Source organism: Acartia tonsa, chromosome 13, assembly GCF_053477335.1.
Source record: "Acartia tonsa isolate MP-2025a chromosome 13, ASM5347733v1, whole genome shotgun sequence".
In the NCBI taxonomy this organism is placed as follows: domain Eukaryota; kingdom Metazoa; phylum Arthropoda; class Copepoda; order Calanoida; family Acartiidae; genus Acartia; species Acartia tonsa.
Genome location: NC_137272.1, coordinates 44,228,747 through 44,251,873, shown reverse-complemented (window position 1 = coordinate 44,251,873; position 23,127 = coordinate 44,228,747).

Here is a 23,127-nt window from a genome sequence, read left to right as displayed (position 1 = left end):
GTATAATCATTACAAGTAATGTGCTAAAAGACGAAAGAAAAAAAACTTTCACGGAGGCTTTGTCCGAGGGTGGAGTGGGTTTCCCCCATCCCGCTTACATGTTTTTATTTACAAAAAGGGGAGGATTTTTCTTTTTTTTGAGGGATTGGGGGGGTGTTTCCCCCATCAATAAAATAGCTTAAAACCACCACAGGACCCACAGGTACATTCCCTTAAGAGTAGAACTCGATCGGTTCGGCGGTTTAGTTGAGTGTACAATTGTTTCAACCGCTAATTGTAATCTATAGAAGAGGTAATTTTGTGTATCATCATTGGCGATGTAAATCAATTAATCGGCCATTGTCTTATCCCTTTAGATCCCTACATTTAAACTGTCTGGTGCCAGGGAAGGCAGCCAAGATTACCAAGAGATGGACTGGCCCTTGGAAGATAGTGCGACAAGCCACAGACGTCCATTATGTCATCAAACCTGCCTCTCCAACAGCCAGGATCTCGGAAGTCACCGCGCATGTAGGCCGACTGCGCAAATACACTGGAGATGTAACTGCCCATCAGATTCCAACAGACATTCAAGGTGACCTGGACGGCGACGAGGATGCCACCGAGCTGCCTGCCGGAGCTGCGATGCCGCCAGCCAGTGACCCAGGACAGTTCCCAGTGTACCAGCCAGCCGCCGCCGCCCCACAGCCTAGCGGCCAGGATCGTGACCCGGTAGAAGAGAACCTGCAGCATCAACCCAACGAACCACCGCCGCCGCCGCCAGCTCCAGAGCCACCTAGAGATGCCATCTGGAACCCTGATACTGACATGGAGAACCTGCCGGCCAGCAGCGAGCCTGTAGGAGGAGAGGCGGCCACTGCGATGGAAGAGGCGGCCCCAGAGGACGAGGCTGAAGCAATGTGCCCCCTGTTGATGAGAGCCGTCCCCATCTGAGTGGGAGCTAGGAGGCCAAGCAACTTGGACCAAGCAGGCGCCCCCATGGAATTTTATGCGCCTTCATCCATCGTTATTCCCCCATTGGGAGCATCCAGAGTTAGCCTAGGCCTCCGTGTCCAGCTACCCGCCGAGACAGAATTAGTTCTGCAGACTAGGCAAAATTTCCAACGACGGGGCTTAGCCGTCGCTAACCCACGGCTGGAAGCCAACCAGGAGTTGACAATGCTGATATCCAACCACAGCCAGACAGAGCAGCGAGTGTCCCGCGGCGCCTGTATAGCCAGAGCCGTCCTCCACCAAGCTGTGCCCCAGGAAGAGGCTGTCCTGCGCAGACATAGGTTGCCGTATCCCCAGGTTCAAGGCCTGGTGGCTCGAGAGCCCCGCAGCCCTTGAAGGGGAGGTTGTGGTAATACGGCAACCAGACGGACGGGCAGTTTACAGAATTGCTACGCAGTGACTTATCATAACAAGCCCTCTGCACTAATCCCATTATATCACCATTTACCTCATGACCGACGGTGACCCCGCTATCCAGCGGTCAAACTGGCTTGCCTAAATATGGGGAGGGGCACCGACACGCAGCTATCACGCGCCCCTCACGCAATTATACAACCGGGAGGCGCTGCCTCCCCTTTTACCACAGCTGCCCCCGCAGCCTGTCTACCGCCGTGGGCTAAGCCCTTGTGTCCCACACCCCCTTCAAACCTAACCATTGTTATAATCTGTTGTATATATATAGTAAACATTCACTGTAAATATTATTCAGTTAAATATATAATTTCTGTATGACTAAATCCTGCTAGTTTGTTTTTGGTAGAATAATTCAAGGCTAAGGCTCGTTGGACTCGAACTCGCAACCCGTGAGCTGAAACGTTCGCTTACCACAATAGCACCTTTTTCAGTTTAAATGACATAAATCATATTAATTTGATTTACATATATTTTAGTGATCTTAAAGGATAAGATAATTGACGATAAATTGATGCACAACTAAATTATGAAATGTAAGGAAATGTCAAAATGCCTTATGTTGTTAAAATAACAGCAAAATATGATTTCTTTAATTTAAAAAAACACAAATAATCTAAAGAAATTGTGTGTTTATATGTGCGTCAATTTTTTTAACGCAGGTGTCTCAGAACTTAACTCTCCCATCAAAGTCTGAAAAATCATAGTAGCAGTGAAAAGTGTTCATACAAAAATGTAAACTTTTTCCTGAAACCAACCCGAGACTTAAACATATCGGTTTAAAATAATCCCAGGACCTATGTGAAACTTTCCTAAAGTGAACAACTCAATCGGTTAAGTTGGCTTCAAGTACAACCAAACAAAAACTTACTATTTGACATGTTATGAACTTATGACTAGTTGCAACGCCCCAGGGGCGATTTCTCTTTGGAGGGTGGAGGTATCCTCCCCCAATTTAGTTATAAACGCTCCCTAGAATTATAAGAAACTTCACAGTAAAGGAGAACCATATTGGTCTAGTGGTTCAGTTTAGTATAGGTCCAAGGTAGCTTTTATGTTATTTAGAGTGTTGCAATATCTTTTTTCTATATTTATATTATTTTCGAAATCGAAAAATAAAAGGGTTACTTTTTGCTATTGTAAAAAAATTGTCTTTTTTATGTGCAGCAAAAATTGTCTCCCAACCTTCTAGACTATAAAGAAACTACTAATATACGGAATCCGCTTCTTATCCGGACACAACCATTAAGCTAATCCACGGCTAAACCGCGGAATCCGTTGTTCTATCCGCACCAACAATTCTAGCTTCCTGTGTGGCGCCAAGAAGTTTGATAATTACCCAACCCTAAATTTTATGTCTCTTTTTTCTGTCTATCTATCTATTTATTTATTTACCTTGCTGTCTATGTGTCTATCTATCTATCTATTTTCCATGCTATCTATCTATCTATCTATCTTCCTTGCTATCAGTCTATCTATCTTCCTTTCTATCTATCTATATATCTTCCTTGCTATCTGTCTATCTATCTTCCTTGCTATCTGTCTATCTATCTTTCTTGCTATCTATCTATCTATACACCTATCTATCTATCTTCCTTGCTATATATCAATCTATCAACCTTGCTATCTATCTATCTATCCAAATAGCTATCTAAATCAAGATTTCACTGTCTTTTACATGTTAAAAGTTTTTTTTCTCTGTCTATCAATCTAAATATGATTTACTTTATTTTTTGTTCTTCTAAATACTAATTTCCTAGGAAAAGAAACTTTTCTAAATTTATGGTATGTCCGTCCATATCAGATAGCTTTTTTTCATAGATATAGGCATATTAGAGTTGTCCTGTTGAATTCAAACCATGCAGGAAGATTCTTATAACAATTAGGTATAATCATTACAAGTAATGTGCTAAAAGACGAAAGAAAAAAAACTTTCACGGAGGCTTTGTCCGAGGGTGGAGTGGGTTTCCCCCATCCCGCTTACATGTTTTTATTTACAAAAAGGGGAGGATTTTTCTTTTTTTTGAGGGATTGGGGGGGTGTTTCCCCCATCAATAAAATAGCTTAAAACCACCACAGGACCCACAGGTACATTCCCTTAAGAGTAGAACTCGATCGGTTCGGCGGTTTCCGAGATCTAAAGCTTCAGACAGACGAACAGACAGACCTTGTTCTACTCTGTATTATAGATTATACTTTTTCAAGCTATAATTTCAAATGTCATTCCGCGATTGTGTTAATTCTAGCTTCGCTGTTATGGTAATTGTTGTCCTTGATTTAACAAAGAAGGGTAATGAACCTTTTATTTAGTATCTGTCATTTAAACCAGGGAGGGAGGGGACATTGGGCTCTTTATTTCACTAGACCCCAAAGTCTTATAATTTTGTTTTCTTATTCATTGGCTTAGCAATATTGGGGACTTTTTTGAATTTTAATTGGTTGATTCATTTAGTTGAGTGTACAATTGTTTCAACCGCTAATTGTAATCTATAGAAGAGGTAATTTTGTGTATCATCATTGGCGATGTAAATCAATTAATCGGCCATTGTCTTATCCCTTTAGATCCCTACATTTAAACTGTTTCTTTACCACGCGTTAAAATTACTTATACCTTATACTAAAGTAACAGGATGTTTGTCTGTTTGTCTGTGTATCTGTGTTTCTGTACCGAAGGATCTCGCTAACCCATGAACCGATCGGGTTCTCCTAAACAGGGTACCTTCTCATAGGTCCCAGGAAGGTTTATAACTATTTGGGGGGAGGGTACCACCACCCTCCAAAGAGAAATCACAATAAAACCGAAAAAAAATGAAATAGCGTAGTGGAGTTGCGTAGAGACATGAATTTAACAGCTGATTGACCATAGACAAATTATTTCTCAAATTAGATATTTAAAATAAAATAAAAATTTAAATGCCACTAGAGGCCTCTATCCGCTAGTGGACGATAAATTGATAAATATGTAGATTAAACAAAATTATCCCTTTTGTATGTATAGGTTTAGAGTTTGGGACTCTTCTAGTTTTAACCAACCAATCAAGATTTTGTAAAGTACCTAAGTGTTTAGCGAACAAATAAGAACAAGTTTATAAAACTTTGGGTACCAGTTTAAGTTACTGTCCCTACCCAGAGAGAGAGGGGACATTGGGCTGTTTATTACGCCAGTCCCCGAAGTTTTAACAACTTTTTCTTATTCGTAGGCTTAACAATTTTAGGGAATGTTATTGAAATTTGATTGATTGGTTGTATAATTAGAGTGTCTAAATGTTTCAACAACTACAGAAGGGGTAAATTTGTGTATAATCATCAGGGATGTACATCAATTTATATCGGTCATTGTCTTATCACTTTAGATCCCTGATCACTACCTGAGATTTTTGTCCGCCGGGGGTTTCTTCACACAAAAATAAGCAGGCTGTCTTAAATAGCCTCCTAGAAAATCATATTTCCTTTACAACGTCGCAGGAGAACGGACTGACGACCGGACGTACGGACAGACATATTAAATTATAGAGTATCTTCGCTCCGAAAAAAAATGTGGTTTAGCAAGGTTGCGTGAGTGTCACTCTCCTCAGCAAACTCAGTGATCTTAAGGGATAAGACAAAAGAAGATAATTTGATATGAATCCCAAATGATAATAAACAAAATTCTTTAGATTAAAATGAAATGTTTGACACTACATATGAATTTCAATTAGCCAATCAGAATTTTTAAAAGTACCCAAAATTTGTTATGAAACTTTGGGTACCAGTATAATTTACCCTCCAATGTCCCCTCCCTCCCTGCATTAACTCTAATGTGTCACCAGAAATCTCTCTCAACATGAAATTATTTGTTCAAAATCAAAATTGACGAAAATGCGTTTTATTCAGAGAAAGAGGAATAAGTACCCAAAGTTTTTAAGCCGACAAATAAAGTAACGTGGTTATAGACCTTTGGGTACCAGTTTAAATTACTGTTAAATTTCCCCTCCCTCTCTAGACAAATCCTAGTATGTACAGGGATCTAAAGGGATAAGACAATGACGGATAAATTGATTGTACATTGTACAGTCCCATTGTTAATACACAAAATTATCCCATCTGTAGATTACAATTTGAAACGTTTGGACACTCATCTTTATAAACCAACCAATCAAAATCCATTAAATGTCCCAAAAGTTATTAAGCCAACGAATAAGAAAACGTTTTTGTAAAACTTTGGGGACTATTGTAATAAACAGCCTATAGTCTCCTCTTTCTCTGTAGTACGCAACTTTTTATTAGATTTTTGGCCTTATTTGCAAAACCTTTTTTTTAAAGTCGTCACAGGCAAAAATGCGTTTTATCACATAACGCCAATCAATTCAAAAATTTTCTGCATTTTAATGACAATCAGCTGATATAGTTGTCAACATATATACATGCACACACACACATAGATAGATAGATAGATAAATAAATAGATAGATAGATAGATAGATAGATAGATAGATAGATTGATAGATTGATAGATTGATAGATTGATAAATTGATAGATTGATAGATTGATAGAAAGATAGATAGATAGATAGATAGATAGATAGATAGATAGATAGATAGATAGATAGATAGATAGATAGATAGATAGATAGATAGATAGATAGATAGATAGATAGATAGATAGATAGATAGATAGATAGATAGATAGATAAATAGATATATAAATAGATAGATAGATAGATAGATAGATAGATAGATAGATAATTATTTTCGCACCCTACTAAAACCTCATAAATTCATCTACTAATTAAAATATTCAAATTCTCAAGAAAGAAACAAAAAGTTCTTAATCATAAAGTTTTCGAGTCTTAATTGATTCCATTTCTACGTTTATTCAATACAGAAAATAATGGTCTCCAAACTTTTTTAATAACGTTTTCTTGTTTGTTGGCTTAGCAACTTTGGGGGCTTTCAAGAGAAATCGGCAAAAAAATATAGAGCGCCGCCTAGCAGATATTTTTAATAACAGGTAATCTTAACAAAGATTGAAAAAAAATTTACGTGCCCATAGAGGCCTCTAGTGGCGTAACCGCTAGCAATTATTACAGGACTATTTCTCGTGAGATGGTGGACTTTTACTTCCCTACTTCTGATTTTCTGAAAATTAGATATTTTAGTACAGACAGACACATAAAAATTGCATAAAATTTGGCTTTAAATAATTTTTTATTAGTTGTCTTTTTGTGTCAACTTATTTTGTATTAATTGAAGGACTTTTAGATTCCCACATTTTTATCATGATATTCAGGGGTCTAAAGGGATAAGACAATGGCCGATAAATAGATGTACATTCCCATTAAGGCTACACAAAATTACCCCTTCTGTTGATTACAATTATTGGTTGAAACTTTTAGAACACTCAACTTAATAAAGCGACATATCAAAATTTAATGAAAGTCCCAAAAGTTCTCAAGCCAACGAATAAAAAAACTTATTCTTATTAATAACGTTTTCTTATTCGTTTGCTTATCAACTTTGGGGACTTTTAATAAATTTTGATTGGTTGGTTCATTTAGTTGAGTGTCCAAACGTTTCAACCTCTAATTGTAATCTGCAGAAAGGGTATTAATTTTTAAAGATTGATTCATTAAGTGGAGTGTCCAAACATTACAACCAATGATTCTAATCTATATAAGAGGGAATTTTGTGTAGCATCCATGGGGATGTACATCAATTTGTAGGCCATAGTCTTATCCCTTAAGACCTATGCTAATTGCCAGACGAGTAGCTTACTTAGCCACCAAATAAGCCAAGTTGCTTTTAAGAGCTGCAGTTCATCCGAACCTAACCTCTTAAATCAGCCGCTTAAAACCGCTGCCAAACAGTAACAACCTCAGAATATATGTTTTCAGATTCATATTAGATTAAGATAGAAATAGATAAGGATGACAAGTAATGAATACCTAAAAATCTTCTAAAATAGAAAAATAAATAGATAGATAGATTGATTAATATGATTTGTTCTTTTTAACACTTCGCAAGGTGCAAATTCTTTTTACGCACCATGGCCTAAAATTGACAAAAATTTCGTTTATGTATTTTTTGCATTATATATCATGGCATTTTGTAATGAAAACTAGCGACTGTGCCCCTAGAGTCTTTGTATTTGAAGGAAGTGTTTTGGGAGGTGGCATATATAGCCTAGAATCATACCATGACGTTTTTAGGAATATTGATTCCTAAGATAATTAAAAATAAATTAATCAATCAAATATGAAGATTTGGTTTGTCAAAGTTCTTTTGTCTGTCTGTTGAGTTTCACTTTTATGGATGATGTCATCCTTGTTCAAAATTAGTTTATAAAAATTTGTTTTGGCCATATTTCAAATTTTTGGACCATAGTGTGATCATCTCTGCATTTTTTAATGCACGCACGTTTTCATGCATCATTAAGTGTGTGTGTTTGTTTGTGTGTGTGTGTGTGTGTGTGTGTGTGTGTATGTGTGTGTGAGTGTGTGTGATTTATTAGAATTGCTACTTAATAATCAAATCAAAGTTTGGACAATGCTAATTTAGAACAGCCAATCAAGATTTGTACTATAGTCATTCTTCGGCACCTTGGGGCTAAAAAAAAACTGGTTTTAATCTTATTGTGGTAATACGACAACCAGACGGACAGGCAGTTTACAGAGTTGCTACGCTGTGACTTATGATAACAAACCCACTGCACTAATCTTATTATATCACCATCTATCCCATGACCGATGTTGACCCCGCTATCTAGCGGTCAAACTGGCCTGCCTAAATGTGGGGAGGGGACTCAAACATGCAACTATTACGCGTCCCTCACGCGCTTATATAACCGGGAGGCGCTGCCTCCCCTTTTACCACCGCTGCCCCCACAGCCTGTCTACCGCCGGGAGCTAAGCCCTAGCGTCCCACACCCCCTTCAAACCTAACCATTGTTATAATCTGTTGTATATATATAGTAAACATTGCTTGTAAATATTATTCAGTTAAATATATAATTTCTGTATGACTAAATCCTGCTAGTTTGTTTTGGTAGAATAATTCAAGGCTAGGGCTCGTTGAATCCGAACTCGTTACCCCGTGGGCCGAGAACGCTCGGCTTACCAGAACTTGGTGTCAGCGTGTTTCAATCGAGCCTTACAGAACTAGCCTATTCTACCTCTGATTGGACCCTTTGGCAAGTAAGGGGACAATCAGCCGCCAACTGAGAAGCCAACTGACCCGCGAGACGGCCTTTTTAGGTCGAATTTCCATCATTTTGAACGCAATATGTGGGCCTCTGGCCTACGGCAAGCAGATTTAGCCTGCTAAAAGCGCCAGTTAAGACGCTTTTTCCGTGCCGTGTAGGAGTAGCGCTAGGTGCGCAGCCACGGTAATCGGATAATTTAGCTCAGACGGCTACAGAACTGAGTCTAAATTGGCAAGTGTAGCTGGGACAAGCCCCAGGACACCCAGGCCAAACCTACGAGACAGACAGCTGGGTGCTGGTCTCCTTGAGAAGGCAATGTGTAGCTGCGAAGCTTCAGCACACAAGTAAGCCCTACCACTGCGACGGAAAGCAGATTTTGAGCCACAGGCACGGCAGGACGGGACATTCCCTGCCGCTGTCTTCCAGGATTCGAACCCGAGGCGCTGTAGGACGGGCCATTCCCTGCCGCCATTTTCGGGATTCGAACCAGCGGCGCTGTAGGACGGGTCATTCCCTACCGCCGTCACCCCTCTGAACCTTGCAGGACGGACATTCCCTGCTGCCAGTGCTTCCAGAATCACACCTAGAGCTCCTAGTGATAATAACACATCAGTGTGTATAAATGTCAACCAAGTGATAAAAATAAATATAAAATTGTTGACTCAGTGATAATTAATAAGCTCTAGTGATTCGAAGCTACAGTCTAAGCCACCATGGTAAGCGATACCACCATAGCTGCGGTTCGGCCACCACCGAAGTTTCTGCCAACCCCAGCCAAACGGGAGGCCCCCTTGTCTCAAGGGCAGGACCTCCACTTCCCCTGCCATATCAGGGTGAGGTTTCCTACTCCTGACCCTGCCCAGCATGTACAGGTTGATGCCATGATCGATTCTGGCAACCGTGTACCCGGGTCTGCTGTAATTTCTGAACACCTTATGCACGCAATGGGCGTGCAACGCATGTTGATTCCGGACAACACCCAAATCCTGACTGCTAACGAGGAAGGCCAGCCCCTCCAGGTAATAGGAAAATTGAAAGAATTATATATGGCAGTCTCACACACTCTTATCCTCCATCTTTACCACGTGACTGTGGTCCGGAACCTCTCACACCCTCTGAACCTAGGAGGGTATTTTCTCAAGGAGTTCGGAACTAGGCTCTGTTTCGACATGCAACCACCTTGCTTGTGGGTGCGTGGGGAGTTTATCCCACTCCGTGGCGTCCCCATTGACCGGGAGACAGCCGAGAGAGAGTTGAGCTATGAGGGGCCTCTGCCAGGCCCGCTGCCAGAGCAGCCGCGTGTGGTCGAGAAAGGCACGCACTGGGTGGATGCTGCGCTCAACGCCCATAGGGGGACCAACCTACTAGCCATAAGGTTGCCCCCAGTGCCCAAGGTGCCGCGGGAGAACCTGCCAACAACGTTCCCTGAGATTGCCAGCCCTCCAGAACCAATCTTCTCCGCCGACACCTTTATCAACGGCCAGCCGTGTCCACCTGGCCCCCTTTACCTGGGACCTCCAGCCAGTCCACCAGCCCAGCCCGAGTCCAGACCCGTCAAGTCGCGGTCTGATGTACCCGGAGCCACACTCAACTCCCAGGCCTCGGCCTCTCCCGGCGCCGTGCCCGTCAAGTCGTGGCCGGCTGCCTCCGGAACCATGCATGGCTCCGCTACCTTAGCCTCTCCGAGCGCCGAGCCCGTCAAGTCGCGGCCGGACGCCCACGGAGCCAAGGCTGGACCCAGCACTTTGGCCTCTCCCAGCGCCGAGCCCGTCAAATCGTGGCCGGACGCCCTCAGAGCCACCCCTGGCTCCGACACGTCAGCCCCTCCCGAGGCCGAGCCCGTCAAGTCGCGGCCGGTGGGTCCCGGAGCCGAAGCTGGCCCCACACCAGCCACATACAGGCTAAGCGCTGTCACTCCAACTGACGGCCAGCCACCCCAACTGCGCACGGCCAAGAGGGTGGTCTTGCCTGGCCGTGGTGTCATGGCGGTCCCTGTCGAGCTAGTCGGCCACCGCACCAAGGATGCCATCCAACTAGCTGCCCCAGAACAGAGGTTTGGGGAGGATCTTGTCATCCCAGAAGGCCTGTATGCCCACAGGCCTGGATCCGCCACTGTGTTTCGAGTGCTGGTGGTGAATGAAGGGGAGACGCCCCTTCTGCTGGACGCTGGCCTCCCAGTGGCAGGGGAGCTGGTCAAGCCTGACATTTTAGAGGTTTCTGCTGAGCCCCCAGACATGCAAGAGTTGTGGGAGGCCCTTGAGATGGAAGACAACGAGTTCCTGCGCAAGGACCCCTTGCTCAAGAAGGAGGTTTGGACCATGCTATCAGAGTACAGGGACGTCTTCTCCAACTCTACCCCCGGCTGCACCGATATAGTTGAGCTGCAGCTGCGCCTCAAGCCAGGGACCCAGCCGATCCGCCAGAGATTTAGAGATCTGAACCCGCGGCAGGAGGCTGAGCTGGAGAAACAATTGGACACCTGGCTACAGGAGGGAGTCATAGAGCCGTCAGACTCCGCCTGGAGCAGCCCCCTGGTGCCCATCAAGAAGAAGGACGGGAGCACCCGCTGGGCCGTCGACTACAGAGCCCTCAACAAGTGCTTGGAGCTGGATAGCTACCCTCTGCCCAGGATCCAGCAGCTGGTAGAACGAGCTGGAGGGCACCGCGTCTACAGTGCCCTAGACGCGGTGGCCGCATACTACACCATCCGGGTGTCCGAGGACAGCCGGCCCTGCACCGCCTTCACCACCCCCAGAGGCTTGTATCAATGGAAAAGGATGCCCTTTGGCCTGGCTACAGCACCATCTGTCTATTCTAGATTCATTGCAGGGGTCCTAAACCCACTAGGCACAGCCAACCTCCAGTCATACCTTGACGACGTCCTGACCTTCCACCAGGACACCTGGGCCCACCTGGCTAGGCTCCGAGAGGTCTTGGAAGCCCACCGCAGGGGAGGAATCCGCCTCAAGCCAGCTAAGACTAAGCTGTTCCGAGCCAAAGTGGATTATCTGGGCCACACCCTCAGCCGTGAGGGGATAGCCATGCAGGAGGATTATATTGACCGCATCTTGGACTGGCCGGCCCCCAGCACCCCCAAAGACTTGCTGGCGCTTCTGGGGTTCTTTGGATACTACCACCTGTTCATCCCAGAGTATGCCGACCTCACCTACAAGATGAATCGGCAGAAGACGGCCAAGACCCTAACCTGGACACCTGAGATGGAAGCCCAGCTGCTGCAGCTCAAGGACAAGTTCCGTCAAGCCCCCATCCGAGCGCCGCCCAGGTTTGACTTGCCAGCGGTATTCCAGCTCACCACAGATTTCAGCAGCCGCGCCATCTCTGCCATTCTGAGTCAATGCCAGGACGGCAAGGAGAGGCTGATTGCCGCCGTGGGGCGCAAGACAACCGACCCCGAGACTCGCTACCCGTCCTGGAAGGGAGAGATGGCCGCCATTATGTATGGAATCCGGAAATTCCACGGCATCTTGTCCTACCGCAGCTTCCAGATCAACACTGATTCCTCAGCCTTGCTGCAGATGAAGTCACTGAACACATCCACAGGAATGGTGGCCCGCTGGCAAGAGGAGCTAGCGGCCCTAGACTTTACTGTCTGCCACCGTCCTGGCACCCAGAACACCAACGCTGACGCCCTCAGCCGCCGGGAGGACGCCAACATGCCAACGGCCAGCGCCGAAGAATTAGCAGAGCAGGCTGAGTATCTCCATAACTTTTGCCAGCTAGGGGAGTCCGCAGCCAGCCGGCCCCTTGCCGTCCGACTGGACCCAGCTAGAGTACTAGAAGCCCAGACACAAGACCCCCTCCTGCTCCGTGTCCGCCAGTGGGTGGCTGATGGCAGAGCCCCAACCAAGGCTGAGCTGCGCGGCAAGGACCGAGACGAGCAGCAGTACGCCAGCCGCTTCTCAGCCCTGGGACTTGACGAGCATGGTTGCCTCACCACAACTGACCAGACCCTGACAGGGGAGCGGACAAGGTACCTGTTGCCTTCGGCCCTCCAGCAGGACGCGTTCTTTCTAGCCCATGGGACCCCCATGGCCGAACACTTTGGGATGGACGCGACCATCGCCCGTGTGGCCATGCACTTCTGGTGGCCCAACCTGGCCCGTGACGTCCGCCTGATGGTTCAGACTTGTCCTGAATGTGTCCAGAAGGTTACCAAGGAGAGGTTGAAGCAAGGGATACATGTACCCTCCCGCCAGGGGTATCCACAGCAAGTCCTGTTCATCGACCTGGTGGGGCCGCTGCCAGAGACCCCAGCTGGGAACCGCTACATCCTCACCTGCCAAGATGGGTTCAGCCGGTTTGTCAGCCTCTACGCCATCCCCAACAAACGCACCCTCACGGTGGCTGAAGCCCTGCTGCACCGCCACCTGGCCACGTTTGGATGCCCCCTGAAGATCCACTCCGACAATGGGATGGAGTTCACCGGCCAGGTATTCCAGGAACTGGCCTCCAGACTTGAGATTGGCCTGACACATCCACCACCCTACAACCCACAGTCCAACCGAGTGGAAAGGTTCCATCGGACGCTCAATACCGGCATGCGCCTGTTCTTAGACAGAGACGACAACAACTGGGAGCCCCACTTGCCTGCCATTGCCTTCGCCTACAACACCAAGGCCTGCAGATCTACCGGCGTGACCCCGTTCCTGGCCTTCTTTGGGAGAGAGGCCAAGCTTCCGGTGGACATGGTGCTCCGGCTGCCAGAAACAGAGTATGCCTCGGTCCCAGCCAACGTTCAAGCCCTCCTGCAACGTTACTATGCAGTGTATGATGCCATCCAGCAGAAGGAGGAGGGAGCCATCCGGAGGAGCGCGGCAGCCTACGAAGGCACGGCCAAGTATGAGGTTGGAGACTTGGTCTGGTACCTGGCCCCCTGCCTGGTGCCAGGGAAGGCAGCCAAAATCACCAAGAGGTGGACTGGTCCCTGGAAGGTAGTGAGGAAAGCTACAGAAGTCCATTATGTCATCAAACCTGCCTCTCCAATAGCCAGGATCTCGGAAGTTACCGCGCATGTAGGCCGACTGCGCAAATACACGGGAGATGCGACTGCCCACCAGATTCCAGCAGACATTCAAGTTGATGTGGACGGCGACGAGGATGCCACCGAGCTGCCGGTTGGAGCGGCGGCGCCTGCAGCTAGCGACCCAGGACAGTTCCCAGTGCACCAGCCGGCCGCAGCTGCCCCACAGCCCAGCAGCCAAGACCGTGACCCAGTAGAAGAGAACCTGCAGGAGCAACCCAACGAACCACCGCCGCCACCGCCAGTTCCAGAGCCACCCAGAGATGCCATCTGGAATCCTGACACAGACATGGAGCACCTGCCAGCCAGCAGCGAGCCTGTGGGAGGAGAAGCAGCCGTTGCAATGGAAGAGGCCGCCCCAGAGGACGAAGCTGAAGCCATGTGCCCCCTGTTGATGACAGCCATCCCTATCCGTGTGGGGGCTAGGAGGCCAAGCAACCTGAATCAAGCAGGCGCCCCCATGGAATTTTATGCGCCCTCACCCATCGTCATTCCCCCCTTGGGAACCACCAGAGTTAGCCTAGGCCTCCGTGTCCAGTTACCCGCTGAGGCAGAGCTAGTCCTGCAGACGAGGCAAAATTTCCAGCGCCGGGGCCTGGCCGTCGCCAACCCCCGTCTAGAAGCCAACCAGGAGCTGACAATGCTGATATCCAACCACAGCCAGACTGAGCAACGAGTGTCCCGTGGAGCCTGTGTAGCCAGAGCTGTCCTCCATCGAGCTGTGCCCCAGGAAGAGCCTGTCCTGCGCAGACATAGGTTGTCGTATCCCCAGGTTCAAGGCCTGGTGGCTCAAGAGCCACGCAACCCTTGAAGGGGAGGTTGTGGTAATACGACAACCAGACGGACAGGCAGTTTACAGAGTTGCTACGCTGTGACTTATGATAACAAACCCACTGCACTAATCTTATTATATCACCATCTATCCCATGACCGATGTTGACCCCGCTATCTAGCGGTCAAACTGGCCTGCCTAAATGTGGGGAGGGGACTCAAACATGCAACTATCACGCGTCCCTCACGCGCTTATATAACCGGGAGGCGCTGCCTCCCCTTTTACCACCGCTGCCCCCACAGCCTGTCTACCGCCGGGAGCTAAGCCCTAGCGTCCCACACCCCCTTCAAACCTAACCATTGTTATAATCTGTTGTATATATATAGTAAACATTGCTTGTAAATATTATTCAGTTAAATATATAATTTCTGTATGACTAAATCCTGCTAGTTTGTTTTGGTAGAATAATTCAAGGCTAGGGCTCGTTGAATCCGAACTCGTTACCCCGTGGGCCGAGAACGCTCGGCTTACCAGATTATAATTGTACATTCTATATCCGCGGAAAGCTGTTTATAATACGGTGCGAGAAATAACTATTCTAATATCGAGAATGTTCATAAATTTATCCTTCATTGTCTTATCCCTTTAGATCCCTGGTATTTATCCTGTAATTATCAGGGAGGGAGGGGACGTTGGACGTAAATTACACTGGTACCCAAAGGTTTATTATCTAGGGATCTAAAATGGAAAAAATTTTAGACGATAAATTGATGTAAATCTCCAATGGTGATGCACAAAATTACCCCTTCTGTAGATTATAATTAGTGGATTAAGTGTTTAGACACTGAACTTAATGAACCAATCAATAAAAAGACCCAAAATTTGTTAAGCCAACGAAGAAGACAACGTTATTATAAAACTTTAAGGACTAGTGTAATAAACAGCCCCCCCTCTCTGTTTTTTTATAACATTATCCTATTTGATTTGGCTGTTTTAATTGAATCGTATTTTACTACTAGTGTCCTAACTTTTCAACCATTGATATTGATTTAAACATCATCCAAGGTCTTATCCCTTAATATCCCTGCTCACCATAAAATAATATTTCCCAACCACTACAAGACAATATAATAATGTAATAAAATTAATTGAATAATTTTGCATCGTAAAATCCAATTATTGCCGCCAATTTTTCGCGCGTTTTTGCTGAGCACGTGTGACGTTGTAAAGAATATTTGACATGATGCGTGCAGGGATCTTAAGGGATAAGACAATGGATGATGGATATATAAATATAATAAACAAAATTACCCCTTCTGTAGGTTAAAACTATTGGTTTAAAAGTTTAGTCACATTTGGAACCAGTAAATCAAAATGTAACCAAAGTACCCAAAGTTTTTTTTATGGTATGAACTTTGTACACTACTGCAATTTACAGTCCAATGTCCCCTTCCTCCCTGCAAGCATGTGAAAATTTTGGTTAGGCACACGGACATGTTTTCTTTATGGTCTTTTTTAAATTTTTTTTGACAGGTATTATCTCTTATTCAAAATTTATATCTGAATTCAACTTAGCAATATATTATAAGCCACCCAATTTCAAATTTACTAGTCTCTGCTACCCTCTCTAGCTTATTCATTCTCAGCCATGCCTAAGATTATGCAACTTTTTAGCAGCTATAGCCACTGAAATACTCAATCAAACAGCTTGACTAAACTGAAGTTGCATCATCAAATAACTGCACAGATTTGGAAAAGCTAGGCACCTTGGAGAAAGAATCAGTCCTCATCAGCCGCAGTCGTCATCAAACTCAAAACCAACAGCTGCAGCCAGCCAAAAAAACACTTACCTGAAGTCATCCAATGCCAACCTCAGCCACAGCCGCAGTCTTGTGCTCAGTCTCAGCGCAGGTGCCAATCCTTGGTTTGTACTTCCTTTAAAATCTCACAAACCAATGCAACATGGGAATTCTCCATTTTGTGTATCATCATTGGGGATGTACACCAATTTGTCTTATCCCTTTAGATCCCTGGATGTACCTTACCTTATTAATCCTACAAGTAAATTTATTAAAAAGAGTTTAACAAACTTTTTAAATATAAATTTGTAAACTTTGGTTCTGTTTATACATAACAGACGATAAAACAAATTAGCCAAAAAATATATTTTCTTTTAATAAACTTTTTAGACACCTGATAAAGCACTTTTAGCAAAAAATAGAAGCCATGATAAAAGAAACAATATATAATAAAATGGCCAATAAATATGTTTTGGTTACTTTCTATCTTACTATTAGTTTAACTTCTTGAGTTTTCCTGTGATGGTTTTAGGCTATTTTTCTGCCCTCTCATCTTAAGTTTAAATATCTAATAGAGTAAAAACATTTCAGTGAACTCTTATCAATTTACTATTTGCTGTTTTATACAAATATTGCAAAAAAAAGTTTTAATTATTTTTCTAGAATTGTGTCTGAAGTAGGTCTTTATTAATTAATTATCATACCAATATAAATTAAAACAAGGATGATTTTGTTCAAAACATTCTTAATTAATTAATTAATGAATTAACCAATCCAAAATTTGTAAATAATTTGAATACCTGGGGTAGGTGCAATTTAGAAAGCGTAGCAAATCAAGTCTATTTTGAATAAAATTATTTTTATATTTTATTTTATTAAAATTTTCCTATTCATTGATTAATGGAATATTGATAGGATTGAGGCATATAATTGCAGCCTATACCAATAACGAAATCAATTCGAAAAAAATTACGAAACCTATACATAGTTTTCAGCTGTCGTTGGGGGGGGGGCAACACATCGTAAAATTGACGACCTCTCCATTTGCCCCCCAAATATTATTTTAGATTTGTTTTACTTGTTGGTTATACCTTATACCTGGCATAATTGCATAAGCAAGGCATCTCTATAGACGGATGGACTACACATCACAACCATATAGTTATCGAACAGGTTTGCTTCAGATTATTTGAAAATAACAAGGTAGGTCAGGGATCTAAAAGGATAAGACAATGACCGATAAATTAATGTCATCCCCAATGAAGATACACAATTAGTGGTTAAAAAGTTTGGACACGTAACTCAATGAGTCAAACAATCAAAATTTAAGAAAAGTCCTTAAACTTGTTATGGCAAGGAATAAATAAGAAAACGCTATTAAAAAACTCTGGGGACTAGTATAATAAACAGTCCAATGTCCCTTCCCTCTCTGGGCAAAGCTTAGCACAACTTGTAATTTTTCTGTGATTTAATTAAACTTTGAAAGTTGATAAAAAGTTGTTTAACAATAAATAAATTATTAATATTTTACCTATTTATGAAAGTGTTATCGTTAATAAAAATACGTTTGTCTTTATAGGGAAGCCTAATTTTGGTTTATTTAATAATTTTAGTTGTGGGATTTTTATTTCAACCCTCCAAACAGAAAAGACCCACGGAAATATTTTATACCCATTACCCCCCAAAAAATATAATATGAAGTGAATTCTCGAAGCTATTAAAAAATTAAAATATTTAAAATGGACGATTATAGAGTTGCTACGCTTGTAACTAACTGTTATATGAATCATCATGCAAAGTTTGAAATAGATAGGACAAATCTATCATGCCTTAATTGACGACAAGATTTAACCGTTACGGACGGACCGACCCACCGACCCTAATCTTAAAAAGTCTGAACTTTTAAAAATTTTGCTACATATACAGTGTAATAGCGTATGTATTGTATAAACATATAATATTTAATTCTTTATATTAAACCCTTATTAGACCTAAGCAGGGAGGTAGGGGAGTCTATGGTCTGTAAATTACACTGGTACCCAAAGTTTTATAAGCACGTTATCTTATTTGTTTGCTCTATTTTGATCTGTTGGTTACAAATATCAGTGTCCAAACTTTTCAACCAATATAATTTACAGGGGGGGGGGGGGTAATTTTGATTATCATCACTGGGGATGTATATCAATTTATCATGCATTGTCTTATCCCTTAAGATCCCTGAACCCAGGTTAACCTTCTATTACTACACGGGTCGATACTTAATTAGAAAAAGTGGTGCTTTCCCACAAAGTGCATGGATCGAGCACTAATTCCCCCCCCCCTTTTTCTAATTAGATAAATGGAATATAAAGGAGGGTATTTATAGCCTTAACCTTTCGTTGCTGTAACCCTGCATAGCTATCAAGCACTCAATATAACCTAACCTACACTTTTTTCTGAAAATAAGTGGGGGATTTCTGCCTTCGACATGGAAGTTTGAGGGAAAGCATTGAAAGGGTCCACACATTTCTCTCTCTCCATATTTTCTTTCTCTCTCTCTCTCTCTCTCTCTATCTCTCTCTCTCTCTCTCTCTCTCTCTCTCTCTCTCTCTCTCTCTCTCTCTCTCTTCTGAAACCCTCACTCTATCTTTTTCTTTCTAATTGTGTATCTTATACATAAATAAAAGAAAAAAATTACTTAGAATGATAAGATATGGATTCTAAAATGACCATGTATTCAGGGAGTCAGAGGACAATGGGCTGTTTTTATACTAGTCCCCAAAGTTTTATAATAACGTTTTCTTATTCTTTGGCTTTACAACTTTGGGGATTTTTATTTGAATTTGATTGTTTGGTTCATCAAGTTGAGTGTCCAAACGTTTCAACCACTAATTGAAATCTACAGATGGATTAATTTTGTGTATATATTGGACATACACAACAATTTATCGGCCAATGTCTTATCACTTTAGATCCCTGGAATTCATCTTAAAAAGAAGAAATTTCATATCATACTTGTAACTTCAATAGCAGCCGAGTAAATACACTTCAAACTATTACTACTTAAAGATAGTTATAGAGTAGCTTCGCATTTTAAAAGGAGAATAGGCTTTTAAATAGACGTAGGTTGTTAAAATTTAAGGGTTTTATATAATCTAATAATTAGAATGTTGAGTATCTACCCCTTATATGTACTCATTGCATCCATCAGAGCCGTATTATAGTAGTACCAAGGGAGGGAGGGGACATTGGACTCTAAATTAGACTGGTGCCCAAAGTTTTAAAAGTTTTTCTGTTGGCGTATTTGTTTTCTCGTATTCATTTGAATCCGGTGGATAGGAACGGGTTCTCATCCATACAGAAAAACTATGTCTAGCATCGTATCATATCCAGCTTTCTACAAATATAAAAATGTACAATTATAAGATTAAACCAGTTTTTTTAGCTGGTGCCTTTGGCACCTCGGGGCTAAAAAAACTGGTCTTAATCTTATAATTGTACATTCTATATCCGCGGAAAACTGTTTTTAATACAAATGCGAGAAATAACTATTATTACTTTTTTTGAATTTTGATTAGTTGATTCTAAACTCAAAATGTCATTTAATCAATAATTCAATTTGATAGCAAGAGTAATTTATTTAATATCATTAGTGGGAATTTTCAATGTACATAAATTTATTGCTGATTGTCTTATCCCTTTAGATCCATGCATACTAACTGATTATTCATCCAAACTATAAAATCAACTCCTTTGTCCTAACTGAGAATTATTTTAATTTATGGCTGATATAGGCCATAGCATTTCCCTTACTAAAATTATGAATTTATGAAAGTAACAGGATGTTTATCTGTATTTGAGTGTATGTCTGTAACAAATCATCTCGCTAACCATTAAACCTCTATAAATATCCTTTAATGTAAAGCTTTTTTGGTCAACCTAATACCATAATTTTTTTGGTATAACATATGTTTCTAGAAAAAAAATTATAAACTATCCCTCTACCTATAAGATGCTTCAAATAAGAACCATATCGATACAGTGCAGTGGTTAATGTTGTTATATAAAAATATACAATTATAGGATTAAAACCGGTTTTGATATTATGATTGTACATTTTTGTATTCATGAAAAACTGCATATAATATCATATATGGATATTAATCAGTTTTGAAGCTATACTGGAAAAAACGGTTAAAATATTGATGTTAACCCATTAGTGCCGAACCGGGTTTTAAAGCCTGGTTCCAGAAAATCACAAAAATAACCGGTTTCCATCTTCATAATTGCATCATTCTCAGTATGAATCCCCATTCTACTACCCTGGTTTTCATTTCCCCCTGGAGCAGGCAGTTTTGCTTACTTCCATTTGCCGTTATAGCTCAACAAAATTTGAAAACCACGAAAATTTTGGTGAATTCAAAATACCCTTTCTAACTATTTTGTTTTTATAGTAAAGTTGCTGATTTTTTTCATGAAATCTAAAGTTTAATGACAAGTACATCTATTTGTGAATTCGTTTTATTCAAATTATTATTTTTTATATGATTTATTTATCATTTTTTTACGCCCTATTATGACCCGGTTCGGCATGGCCATAAATGCCGTACAGTTTTAAAACCCGGCTCGGCTTTGGTTTTATTACCTGGTTTTAACTTTTCAACCATTAAATATTTCTTTATGATTTATTATTCTTGAGTTACCCTAATAAATATACCCTAGTAATCTCTATATTTGTCACCCAATATTTTTATTCTCTTTTTCTGATATGTATCACCCAATTTTTATATGTTCTTTTTTTGTGTGTGTGAAGTTTTAAAACTTCGACAAACGGACTTTTTTAACCAAAAAGGGTGGTACCTATAGCCAAAACACTAAATGTGATATAAATCGCTTTGTATATTACTTGTAGCTCTATAGATTACATGAGGTTATGTAGTTTTCAATTACAGATCGTATCAAAGTTCTAAAAAGTGTTCATCTCACTTTGGGCGTTCAAAAATTACATTTTTCATTTATTTGTCAAAAAAAACGGGTTTTAACTACAAAACTGGGTTTTAATACTGAGGGAAACCGCCCAAAACGGGTCTAAATGCCTGTTGGGCATTTATGGCCATGCCGAACTGGGTTTTTTTGCAACTTTCCTGTGCATGCCACTAGAGCAAAACAAAAAAAATTGGAATTCCGTTTTGACCATTATAAAGCTTCCCTGAGATTTTCAGCTCGATGGCCCATAAAAGTGGCGCTCGGCACTAATGGGTTAATAGGGCTATGCTGCAAAAGATTGCATTATAAAAGAGGATATCGAGATCTTAAGCTACAAAAAGATAGACATCCTGTTTCTTTTCTTATATGACCAGGCCCTTTTGTAAATCTTAAAAATTGTAAGTTTCTGTGAAGTAAAAGTTGTCGCAAATATAGGTATTAATTGAAAATCCGTTACATTATTAAATGTTGATGTTAATACGGCCCTGGTGCAAAAGATTGCATGAGAAAACAGGTTTGGGATAAAAATATCTGTCTAATATCAAGTCATGCAATACTGGCAGGGTTGTAAGGATGGGTTACTTGGCCAAAAAAAAAATTGGGTACTTTTATTGAATTTTGATTGATTGATTGTAATATCAAGTTATGCACTACTGGCAGGGTTGGAGGGAAAGATTACTCAAATATAACTATCAGGGATCTTAAGGGATAAGACAATGGCCGATAAATTGATGTACATCCCCAATGATAATACCCAAAATTAAGCCTTCGGTAGATATAAATTAGTGGTTGAAACGTTTGGACAGTCAACCAGTAAAACAACCAATAAAAATCAAAGTCCCCAAAAATGTTGAGCCAACGAATAAGAAAGTTGTATTACAAAACTTTGGGGACTATTGAAATAAACAGCTCAATGTCCCCTACTTCTCAGGATAAATATACTTTCTTGATAAATTCACTGAGTGAAAAAGTCTTTGATACTTCCCAGCTATTTATTGAAATATATTTCGGTGGACATTGCACCCTCATCAGTCTAAATATGAAATACAAAACTAAGGTGTGTGGGGGGGGGGGGATTGAAATGTAAATTACACTGGTACCCAAAGTTTTTAACCAAGTTATCTCATTAGTTGGCTCAAAAACCTTTAAAAGCTTTTATTGAATTTTGATTGGTTCGTTATAATCTATTTATAAATTTCATGGGTATCCAAAGATTTATAACCAAATTATCTTATTTGTTTGCTTAAAATATTTAGGTACTTTTATTGAATTTTGATCAGTTGATTGGTTGAGTCCAACATTTTCAAACAAAAAAATAGTATATAGAAGTGGTAATTTTTCGTAATATCTATCGCCCATTGTCTTATCCTTTCAGATCCCTGAAATTCTAATATAATTAGTAATTTACTGATACTTTTACCCCTGTGTAAAAGGGAGATTTAGTTAAAGAAGAAAGATTGTTAGAGAAACAAAGAGAGAAAGCAGGAGAAAAAGAGAGAGAGAAAAAAAAGATAGAGAAACAAAGAGAGAAAGAGATAAAAAAAAGAGAGAAAGAAAGAAAGAGAAAGAAAGAGAGAGAAAGAAAAATATGAGAATACAAAATTTGAATTATTAATTCATAAAGGGTTGTTGTATTATAAGAAAGCAAAATAAAAAAAATAGATAGATAGATAGATAGATAGATAGATAGATAGATAGATAGATAGATAGATAGATAGATAGATAGATAGATAGATAGATAGATAGATAGATAGATAGATAGATAGATAGATAGATAGATAGATAGATAGATAGATAGATAGATAGATAGATAGATAGATAGATAGATAGATAGATAGATAGATAGATAGATAGATAGATAGATAGATAGATAGATAGATAGATAGATAGATAGATAGATAGATAGATATATAGATAGATAGATATATATATATAGATAGATAGATAGATAAATAGATAGATAGAT